This window comes from Cupressus sempervirens, chromosome 8 (genome assembly GCF_028749045.1).
Source record: "Cupressus sempervirens isolate cs-2001-9-10 chromosome 8, ASM2874904v1, whole genome shotgun sequence".
Lineage (NCBI taxonomy): Eukaryota > Viridiplantae > Streptophyta > Pinopsida > Cupressales > Cupressaceae > Cupressus > Cupressus sempervirens.
Window position 1 is genome coordinate 75,830,828 of NC_143125.1, and position 12,370 is coordinate 75,843,197.

Sequence of the window (12,370 nt, forward strand, 5' to 3'; positions counted from 1 at the left end):
TGGATCAGGTGATCACATCATCTCTAGCTAGGAAATCAAGAGGTATGCTGGGCCTGATATTTTTGAATGCTTATTATACATCAATTCAAAGGATTTAGTTTTGAAAATATTATATATGCATGAATAAAGATGAAAAGTGTTTATTATATCTTGGAAGAAATATTTAAGATTCATTAGTTTTCATGTTACTACCGAGCATGAAAAGTTTCACCATGTTTGCTAAGCTATATGCTAGTTGACCCTAAGGTATCATAAGTGATAGTGTAGGCTGAGCTCATAATGATTGTCAAGCATATGGAAAATTACATGTATGCCAAGTGAGCCAGAAATTTTGTTGAAGTTGAGCTTACAACTATGTAAGCACTTAGCTTTAAATGTAGTGTTTAAGGGCTATCTGATCAATTTTTGCTCATTTGACATCACTCAAATTTAGAAAAGAGCACAAAGAGCTAAAGGAAAACTAGAGAAATTTTCCAAAGTGTTTGCAAATGGATTACATAGTTGTTCAACACCATCTTAGTAGGATTAAAAAGGCATTTATCATGTGCTAAGCTATGTAGTTTAAGTTTTTGAAAAACCTATTTTATGAAATGGTGTTTAGTTCTTTAGCAACCAAGGTTGTAGAGGGAAAGGAATTTTTGAATGGGCAATTGATAAGAAATGAGATTAAACAAATTTTGTTTAGAGCTATTCTAGACATAGCTTATAAACAAGATCCATCCAGTGCATTGTTAATTATACCACTATGAGTTTTAATGATTCAAGATTTTAGATATTGCTATACATGTAAGGTGATGCAAGGGCATTGAGATTGGATTTTGGTGAACCTATGATTTTCATAGTTAGGGATGTGTTTGAGACACATTGAAGAACCTTTCCTCATTATTTCATAAGATTGAATGGATTGAGTTGAAGTTTGAACTATTTGAACCTCGCTGTTGGAATTGTGTTTTTTCTGGTTTCTAGGTGCCTATTACAGAGTATATAACTAATTATCCTTAATTAATGAGAGGTTTTTCACTTAAAGTATTGAAGAGGTCCTAGATTAATTCCTTTTTTCAAGAGCACAAGTTGTAATTTATTATAGGTTAGGAGATATGGTAAATTTTTTTGGAGTATCAATTTATGGCAGTTTCGCATGATAGTCTACTATGTGTGACTTTTAGGATGGATGCGCACTTTTCCTTGGGGAATCAACATTTTAACATTTAAGTGGTTGTAGTGGACCTATATTTCTACCTAAAATTCAAAGAAAAAGTTCTAATTCAATCAGAGCTAGGAGATATTGTGATTTTACTTGGATTTTGATTTCTAGACATTTAATTGCTATTACAGGCTGACTTGTGGCATTTAATTTATGTATTTATATTTAATTTGTTTTCTGGGTTGACTTGTGGCTTAGATTGGTATATTTAGGATTATGGGGAAGTCTTTTTATAATTATTCATCCATAATGGAGAAGAGGAGGTGATAGAGGATTGAATTTGGAGAAGAGCTAGTAGTTGCAGCTTGGAAAATAAGGAGATTGCTTGGTGGGCTCACGAGCACAAGTTGAGATCTTCCTTAGGGGTTTCTTCTAGACTAGCTAGTGTTTGATTGGGTCTTGAGAGATCTTACAAAACTATTACTTGATTTGTATTTGGCCATAACTAGGAAGGCCTTACAACCCAACACATTGCATGTAATCAATTATATTTTATGAATAGATTATTGTAATTTGGTATTAGATCTTGCATTATTGCTTCTTGCTATTGTGTTTCTACTACATGGTTAGATAGCTAGGGGCTAGGACATATCCTTTATGGATTCTCCTACCATTCATTACATCAAATGGTATCAGAGTGAAGGTTGTTCCTGAGTGTGTAGACCGATCATTGAAGCTGAGGTAGTTTGTACTAGGACTTGTGTGAAGAAGTAGATCTGATTTGATCTTGGTCTAGTAGTGGATTTTATTTCTAGAGTCCTAGATCTCTTATTTGCAAGGTGGTAGATTATGGTACTATCTTGAAATTATAGAGGGATTGTAGGTGGATCAATGGATGCAAAGATGGAAGATTGATCTTGTTGAGGCATAATCATAGAGAGTTTGTGGATTGTAGATCTATGGTCCTAGACTTTTAATGTGGTTCCTAATTATTCATGCAAGGTGGTAGGCTATGATCTTACTTGAAAAAAATTCAAGGTTAACATGAGGAGTGTGGGAAGTACTTTTTGTAGAGGGTTCACAAAGGTCTTGGGAGATGGCTCCAAGAGGACTGGACCCTAAGATGATTCTGAATATCCATGATGTGGTGAAGATGAATTTTTCTAAGATGTTTGCTCAGTTTGAAGCTAGTTTCGTTGATCAAAATAAGAAGGTGGTTTCTCAATTTAAAACTAGTTTGTCTGATTGAGATAAGGATAGGATGAGGAAGGAATTTTGTAGATGTTTATGGAGTTGGCATATACCAATCTAGAGGAGAGTTGTCTGGCTGGTCAAGATACTTGTTTGTGAGAGAAGATGGCATTACAAGGTCAAGGTGGAAGAGGTTGGTTTTATTGACCAAATTGTCGAGTTTGATATAAAACTTGTAGAGTAGCTAGAGGTTTTTGTTGAATATATTCCTAACCTTGTTGATGCTAGGATAAACAATGGTTTTCATGATCAATTGGTTGGATCTGACATGGAAATTACAAAGCACTTGGTCATTTATGATTTGGTTATTTTTCATGATGAGTTGTGTATTGTAGAGCATCTTTTTGTGAGCAATGAGGTTGTTGGTGTTGAGAGTTTGGAATATGTTGATGGAGATCTACATATTTCTACTAATATGGAGCTTTTTGCTACTAATTTGGATTCACTAGTTGCTAATGTAGATGACGATTTGTTGATGAAGCCTTATGTTCAGTTTGTACTTGGGTGTGCACATGATGATTGGGTTACTGATATGTATTTAATTCTAATGTTTCAGTGGATGAAGCATAGATGGTGGAATTTCAAATTTTTTATATTGAATTTGATGAAGTAGAAGCCTTTGGTAAAGATGAGCTTGGTTGTAGATCTTTCTTTGGGCATCAAAGTATGGGACATACTTTTCTATTTCCCTAGGGAGTATGATGCAGGAGCATCAAGATTGGATTTTGTGGAGCTATTATTTTCATGGTTAGGGATGTGTTGGAGACACATTTGGGAACCTTTCCTCATGTTTTCATAGAGATTGGATGAATTGAGTTGAAGTTTGAACCATTTGAACCTTGTTGTTGGAACTGTGTTTTCTTCTAGTTTCTAGGTGCCTATTGTAGAGAATATAACTAATTATCCTTAATTAATGAGAGGCTTTACACTTCATAGATTGAAGAGGACCTAGATTAATTCCTTTTATCAAGAGCATAAATCCTAGTTCATTATAGGTTAGGAGATATGGAAATTCTCCCAAAGTATCAATTTTTGGCAGTTTCATGTGATAGTCTACTGTGTGTGACTTTTAGGATGGATGTGCACTTTTCCTTGAGGAATCAGACTTTTCACATTTAATTTCTTGTATAGGACCTATATTTATACCTATAGTTTGAATCAAAAATTCTAATTCAATTAGAGTTAGGAGATATCATGACTTTATTCAGATATCAAATTTTGGACATTTAATTGTTGTTATAGGTCAACTTGTGGCATTTAATTTATGTATTTGTATTTAATTTGTGTTTTAGGATAACTTGTGGCTTAGATTGGTATAATTAGGGGTTTTGGGCAAGCCTTTTGTAATTATTCATCCATCATGGAGAAGAGGATGTGGTAGAGGAGTGAATTTGGATAAGAGCTAGTAGCTGCAGCTTGGAAGACAAGGAGATTCCTTGGTGGGCTTGCAAGCACAAGTTGAGATCTTCCTTGGGGGTTTCTGCTAGAGTGTGGAGATGTAACTAGGAAGGCCTTAGAGCCTAATAAATTGCATGAAAATTAGTTTAATTTTATGAATAAATTATTGTAATTTGGTATCAGATCTTGCATTATTGCTTCTTGCTGTTGTGTTTCCACTATGTGGTTATATAGCTAGGGGATAGGACATCTCCTTTGGGGATTCTCCTACCTTGCACTACATCATAAAGTTGGAAGCATAGGAGATATGTAGATTAGGGAGATATATGGGAAATTGTGTGGAAATAAAGTGTTGAAGGAGGAATACAAATTTTTTGAGAAGAAAGGGTTAGCTCGTGCTCTAGATTTCCACAACATCTTTAAGACAGAATGGATAAAGATAGTTTTGAGTAGAACACATGACAATTCTATATGGTTAGAGAATAGACTCATAAAAATCACCAAGAATATTGTGCATAGAGTTATAGGGTACCCAAACCTAGATCAACCCAAGACAATGAGAAGTAAAGAAAAAGTGGTAATTGAAAAAATACAAGGGCTATATGGAATAAATGAGGGATGACAATAGATACAATCATAGATCCCTTAATTTATTTTTTAGTAAGGATTATAGCTTACAAGTTCTATCAATCCAGTAAACTCAATAATGTACCATGTATTGCAGTTGACATGGGATACAAGATAGTGAAGAAAGATTGTGCTTATGATCTTGCAGAGTTGTGATTGTAACAATTGACTGAGAATTTGGGAACCGTAAGGAAGAAAAAAAATATACAATGCAAATTTGGATCTATTCTTTTATGTATAGAATACATTTCCTACTTTTGGTAAAGTAACATGGAAGGTAGACATACCTATTGCAATGCAAATAAGTGAATTCATTGAGCAACTAGGTGATAATTTTGAGTTAGTTATGACAAGCTACTTCAAAGACTTCAAGAAGTCAATGAAGAAAAGACTAGGGATACTAGTTTTACTAGTGGAGAAGCATTTTGATGATGTTTTCTTCCTTGTTGACACTGAGTTTACATATGTCTAGGCAACAATTCCTAGAGTTAGATGGTTAAGATTGTTGGGATATGAAATCAATGTTGATGAAGCCTCTACAAAAAACATAGCATTAGTTGCAGAAGAAGTGGACAAGGAGGCTACAACTTTAGGGAACTATGATGTGGCTATGTCAAAAATCACCTTGGACTTGAAGACTACCTTAGTCATTAGGAAGAAGAATAAGATGGTAAAGAAACTAAAAGAGAAATCTAGTAAAGGGGTAGAAGAAGAAGAAGATGATGATGATGAAGAAGAAGAGAATGCACCTATCCAAGAACCACTTTCCATCACCCAAGTTCAAGGAGAATACCAACAATAAGAAGTAAAAATTGTAGAAGGCACTAAGGGAGAAGAAGCTAGTGAAGAACCTACAGTTACTAAAAAGAAGAAAAGAAAAGCCTAAGCACTGGCAGTGAGCAAATCAAAGAAGGTTACAAAACCCACTCAAACTATGCTTATAGTACCTACAACAAGGGCTACCACAAGAGCCATTGCAAAAAAGGCTAAGGAAGTAGCCAAGCAAAAGGAGAAGAGAGCTAGTCAAGCAAGCAAGGGTGAAGAGTCTCAAAAGAGACCAAAGAGAAAATATGTTGCCCTAGTTGAATCTAATAAAGAGAAGACTGAATTTAATGACAACAACAAGTTTCAAGAGGTTAGTCATATTTTTTCTGCAAATTTAGATAATCTATTTGAGAATATTAGAAATAATGTTTATTTATCTAGATTCTCTCACATTGAGTTTGACAATCTTGAGAAGATTGAAAATAATCAAGTGGAAGAGGTAGTATATGTCATGATGGAAATATTTAAAAAAGCTCCACTTGAATTTTCCAAATCCATACCCAAAATTTTTTATGATAGAGTTGAGAAAAGTGGCATTACTGTCTAGATATTGAAAGATAAATAAGAGAGACAACACTTGCATAGGTAATGCTAGAACTAAGTAAGGCCACAATGACAAAATCCATTAAGACATATACTAGAAGATTTTTTGCAAAGTATAGGGAATATAGTACATTGTAAAATGACATTGAAGATTTTGTGCAAAAGTCCAAACAAATATGGAAGCTGACATATGGACTGTCAACATCTGAGGAAGCTATGCAAAAATCTATTGAAGTAGGTGAGGAAAAAGAAGAAGAAAAAGAAGAAGAAAAGGAAGAGGACATTGAACAAGATATAGTTGGAGGAGACATGAACATGAACATAAACACCTATGCACTAGCTATAGATAAGAAACAAAAAGAATAGAGTGTAACAGATGTAACATAAACACAAGTGTCGAGTGCTAGTCCTCAATAGGAGACAAGTGTAATTATTGACACTAGTAAGATTAAGATGTTTTTGAGACTATCACTTAGAACAAAAATTCATTTTTAGAGAAAGACTTGAAGAAGATTTTGATAAGATCCACTACATAGGCTACACTTTGTGAGAATCCTATCCTAGTAAGTATTGATGAGATTGAGAAGGTAGATAAGGCATTTGGAGGGGAGGGAACAAAAACACCAGAAACATCTACAACCCTTCCTTAATCTACCATGGTACAACCACCATTACTATTTTGGTGTATCATAGAAAGGATCAAGAAATTTCCACTAATAGTACAATAGTACAAAGTGCTCTAGTCATTAGAGATGAACTTGGAAAAACAAATGACAAAATTGAAACATCAAGTGAGCAGAAGGATGAGATTACAACAATAGAGCAAGATGGAGCTCAAGCTCAAATAGGTCAAGATGTCACTCCTGCACCTACAACACAAAATCAAGGTGTTACTGGTAATAGAGAGAACGAGAAGGACAAGATTGAAGAGTCAAGTTTGAAAATAAAGCCAGAGGAGCAATCAACAATGCAAGCACTAGTAATATTACGAGAATTTGCTACTCCTCTTAGTCAAGCTCTTTAGAGGCTAAGCATAGAAGCTACACCATTATAATCCTCAAGGACAAGTCCAAACACATCTTAGGTAGATGAGGTAACATCATATGGTGATGTGAGCTTAGATAAATTGATTATGTTGCCTGAATTTGATCTTGCAACCATCACAATTGAGTAGATGAGCATTCTCCAAGAGGCTCTAGCAAAGAAGAAATATCAAGAACTGCTTAGAATGGAGCATATGCAGAGACAAGCTTGAATTGATATCAAAGATATTTTTCTTGATACATTTAGTCTATTGGCTCTAGAGAAATACAAGCCAATAATTAATAATTAACCAGTATAGTGGAGAAGGTTAATGACATAGAGTTAGATACAAATGTCAAATTACTTGAATGGTTTGAGAAAAAGTTTTACAATAAAGTTAATGAAAAGGTATCAAGTGCTATTGCACTATCATAGGTTGAATTATCAACCAAAATAGAGTATGAAGAAGGTATTAGAGAATATTTTCTCTCTATGTACCAAATTGATAATACTACACTCTTCACAAGGGAAGTTATGAGTCATATCCTAAAGATAGAGAGCATTATGCAAACATCTGGCATAACTCTACCAAAGTCTCTAGCCCAAAGTGAGAAACACTTCAAGACCCTCCTACAATCCCAAAGTTAGTTACCAACATCACATGCAGATGAAGCCAACATCAGGGCTAAATTGATATGCATCTAATCTACATTGACTCCACATGTGGAGATACTAAAAAAGAAACTAGCCTACATTTAAACTCTCATGAAGAAAGATCCTCATCTTTCTACACTTGAAGGCTTAGTACACCTTGATGTCAAGCTAGCTATCCAAATCAAGTCATTGGAGGTAGCTTGTGATAATTGGGATGTAGATCTAAATATTATACAAGAGGTGCACAAATCATATTTGGACAAACACACTATTAGTGTATAACCATTTGACATAAATGTCAAAAAGGGGGAGTAAGAGAAAAGGGGGAGTAAGAGAACAAGAAATGAGAAAGAGTATGGGGTAGCTAGAGATAGAGACAAAGACAAATTGACATAAATAGAGTATCAGCTTAGCTTATAAAAATCTACTTAGCAGGAGAAAGATTTTGGTTTAGATATAGAGTATATAATAGAACAATCAACTTAGGGGGAGTTATGAAATTTTGACATATGACTGATGAGTCATGTGTTGCAAAATTTTGATATTTTCAAATTTTGTATAGAAGCTAAATAGATATTAGATATCTATGTTATGCTCGTAAGGATAAGGTCATTAATACATGACCAAGTGTTTTTGAATCTCATGTCAAATGGGGAGATCATTTCTTTCAGATTGGTTTTGACAAGTGAGAGTCTATGCACTTAAGTCATTACAAGTTATTTACTTAGTTCATGTCAAACAAGTAATATATGCCAAGCATAACATATAAGATAGAGCATGTTGAGTAAAAATTGAGTGTTGAGCCATTCATGTGCCAAGTTACTTAGATGCTGAGTAGGTAGTATGTGTTGAGTGATTCAAGTACTAAGAAAGCAATGCAAGCTGAGTCATTCATATGCTGAGTAACAACATTGAAGTTACAGTTAGTGCTAAGCACCATGGACTTTAGATGCTGACTAATATAGTTTTGACATAGTTGTTTATATTGGTACAAACTATTATGTAAACCATTTTTAGCTGACTTAAGATATTATTTTAAGATCCTAGATGATAAGGATGAATCCTAAATGTTAGTCCCTATGCATTACATGCATCCAATTAGAAAAAGGGAAGGTTTAAGCAGAAATATGGATGATTCCTGATAATTGATTCATACCTAAACTTATGTCACAAATATCTTCTTATAGAAGGAAAACCCTAACATAAAAAAAAAGTAGAGAAGAAGTTGGAAGAAAAGAGGCATGGAAGAGAAGAGAAAGCAGGAAGAGAAGTTTGCATGCAAAGCCATTGCAAATAGAGAATCTAAGTGTGATAGCAGAGGAATAATATTGAGGTGAAATAAATTATAGAATGAGTTAGAGAACAATAGAGGAAGAAGTGAAAGAAAAGAACAAAGAAATCTGATCAAAGGAGGATCGAGGATATATGAAAAGAGGTGATCTCTTATCTAGTAGTAGAGTGCTAACTATAGGATTATTGTTGAGACATTATAGTAGGTGAATTAATTAAATCTCTTAATAGAGTAGTCCTAATAGGCTATGTTGAAATCCTCTAACAAAGTGCTTACTTAATTGTGAGTTGAAGTCCTCTAATCATGCACACTTCTAATAGGGTGTTAAAATCCTTTAACAGAGTGAGACCTAAAAATATGTGTAAGCTTTTAACAAGGCAAACCTTTCATATGGTAGATCATATTTTATGGTCAAATAATTGTAACCTTAATTGGATACACTTTACAACTACAATAGTGAAGATTTGTGGGTGTCATCTCCACCCCAATTTTACCTTCTCATTGGAGGGTTTCTGGGTAATCATATATGTGTGAATGTTTACTTATTTACATGCTTTAGATGTACATGTATAATATGGTATTCCAGTTTACTTTTTGAATTGTGAGATGGATGTGAGGTAAACTATTTTATGGGAAAAAGTTTGAAGCATTGATTCAACCCCCCCTCCTAGAGTTTACTTTCCTATTGTAATTCCAACAATCTATAGCCCTATGGATTAGCTTAGCTCATCCCCAATTTTTTGGGTATGTATAAGACTATTTAGTGGGTCAAATATAACTTTGAAGCATTCTCAAGAGGTCTCTAGGTAACTTAAAACTACAATAACTTGCAAACTATAAAACCTTTTGACCTAATTTTTTTTTTTTTTTTTTTTTTGTGGTCCTTTAAATTATAGGTAAAATCATCCCTCAAACTTACACCCTTTAACTTACCATAATTATGGCTGAATTATAAAATAACCCATTTACTATATTGCCATATATCCCAAGGTGCTAAAAAATACTAATCCAAAAAACTAATAGTGGAACTATGATAATTGGAATCTCTATTTTGCCCAAATGCATATCTATAGATATAAACAAATTAAATAGGAAACCAACACTAACCATATTTTTGGGTGATACATTATTGTCCTTACACAATTGGATGCTCCTGCATCAACAAGTATGTGAACTTGGATGTGAAATCTAGTAAACCTAATATTGAGATCAAAGAAGTGTTTAGTGTAGTAGATGCATAGTGAGAAAGAAAAGAGATTGTATTTGGTAGATAGTTCTAGTGGCCATTTCATCATTTGGTATTGTTTTGAAATGAATACTACTAAGGAAAATTAGATAGAGAGTTTGATGGTATTTCCCCTAAATCTATTTGGACAATGAGTCCTTCTACCTTCCACAATTCTTAAAAGGGTTCCCACAACTCCTAACAGGGATGGAATCTCCTCACAAGGATTCAAAGTCTCCTAACAAGGACTGATAAATTTTGAATATATTTTGTTGACTTCTAATAGGGTCCATCCTCTTGCACAAAATTTATATATTAGTACATCATTTTGTGGGTGCCATCCCCACTAGAGTTTTCCCCATGATCAAGGGTTTCCCTAGTTAAAAAATTTGGTGTTATTAAGTATGGTTATCTTCTTGTGGTTATTGCACTTTCAAATTATATGTTTCACATTTAATAAAATTAGTAAGAGTTTTTTTAATTGGATAACTAATTGAGAGCCCCCTTCTCAGTTATCTTGGCATATTTTACTTTCTAACATCCTTAACTTTCTCTAGTTCCTCTAGTGCATCATTAAATGTAACTAGAATGCCACTTACAAATAAAATTGGCTACTTCTATTAGAAATAATAGCCCACCAAGATAACTGGGGGGGGAGAGGGTGAATCAGTTATCTAACAATTAAATCATTTATCTTCTAAAAAAACTTAACCATTCAACTAGATTAAACATCAATCATAATAAGATGCACATAGACAATTACACTAGATATGTTAATTGGGAAAACCCTTGATCAAAGGGAAAACCCCAGTGGGAATGATGCCCACAAAGATGTACTAATATAAATATTCCTTGTTAGAGGATGGACCCTATTAGGAGTCTATTACAACATTTAGTACATAGAGTCCTTGTTGGGAGACTTTGAATCCTTGTTAGGAGATTCCAAACCTATTAGGAGTTGTGCCAACCTTGTGAGGAGTTATGGTACAATGTATGAAAGATAAGCCTACCACCCAAATATGAAATTTCAACTACAAGAAGAGCTCACTTCTGAAACATGAAGTTTACTATTATGTTCTTCTTTCCTTTTTTCTATCAACTAAACCAATCACTACCAGTCCTTGTCGACCAGGTCACAAACCTCAAATCCAAATATCAAACCTTAGATCACTCAACAAAACCTTGAAAATGAAGCTTTCTTCACTTCCACACCACTTTGCTCAATCTCAAATTTTTCTCTTACTATTGCTTATTATCAATCATCAACCATGCTATATGACAAAGGAAAATGTCCTTCCTTTATATCGAGTCCATTAAATAATTCCCTGACTTAGCTATTAGACCTTCTCAATTAATCATTATAGGATCACATTAAGAATGCGTTACACTTAGCGATAACATTGATCTTCCACCTTGTAACTTGAATATCTTTCTATACATGCAATATTATGACAAGCTATCTTAGCCATGTCATCACCAACATATCTTCTTCATATCCTCAACCTCGATTCTTAGAATAAAAACTCTGTTAAGAGATATAACAAGTTTACTAGAACATGCCTTTGTAAACTATATCTCAGAACATACATAACCAAAACTTACATAACTTATTCTAGACTTATTGTTTCTTCTTCCAATGTTGAATGCATATACTAAATACTCAAAAGTATCTCCCATAACCTTTGATAGTTAGAATACTCAACTAGTCATCCATACTAACTTGATCTTTCTATTGTTCTTCTGTAAAATACCATAGAAAACTACTATGTTGACATCAATGAAAAACTTAGTCATGAATGTAACTATTGGTCTTAGATTGGTTTTGACAATTGATTGCTAACACATTTCACCAATTCTTAAAGTGGATGTCAAGTATAATACAGATGCCAAGCTATAGTATGTGCTGAGCTAGAAATTCAATAGGTGCCAAGTGAACTTTAGGTGCCGAGCAAGTATCACGTGCCAAGTGATAAGTGATGCCCAGTCACTATAGGTGCCAAGAAAATTATAGATTTTGAGTGAAATAGAATTACTATAGGAGAAAAGTGAGATCAAAATTCATATATGTACCAAGCATCAGCAATTAGTTAGTGCTGAGTAACACAGAATCAACATATGAGTTTGTGCCTTCACAAACTCAGATGTAAACCATTTTTGAGCTGACTTAGGATGAATCTTGAAGTATCTTGAAGATAAGATCTACTCTTTTGCATTACCTATGTAATCAACATGTAGCCAATAATAAAAATAGAGAAAACATGCAACCAATAGCAAAAATGAAATAATTGAGTGGGAAAAGAAGAATGAATATTGATCATAGATTCATACCTAACCCTAATCCTTCAAAGCCTTTAAAAGGAGGAAAAAAAACCCATTGTGTGTGTGAATG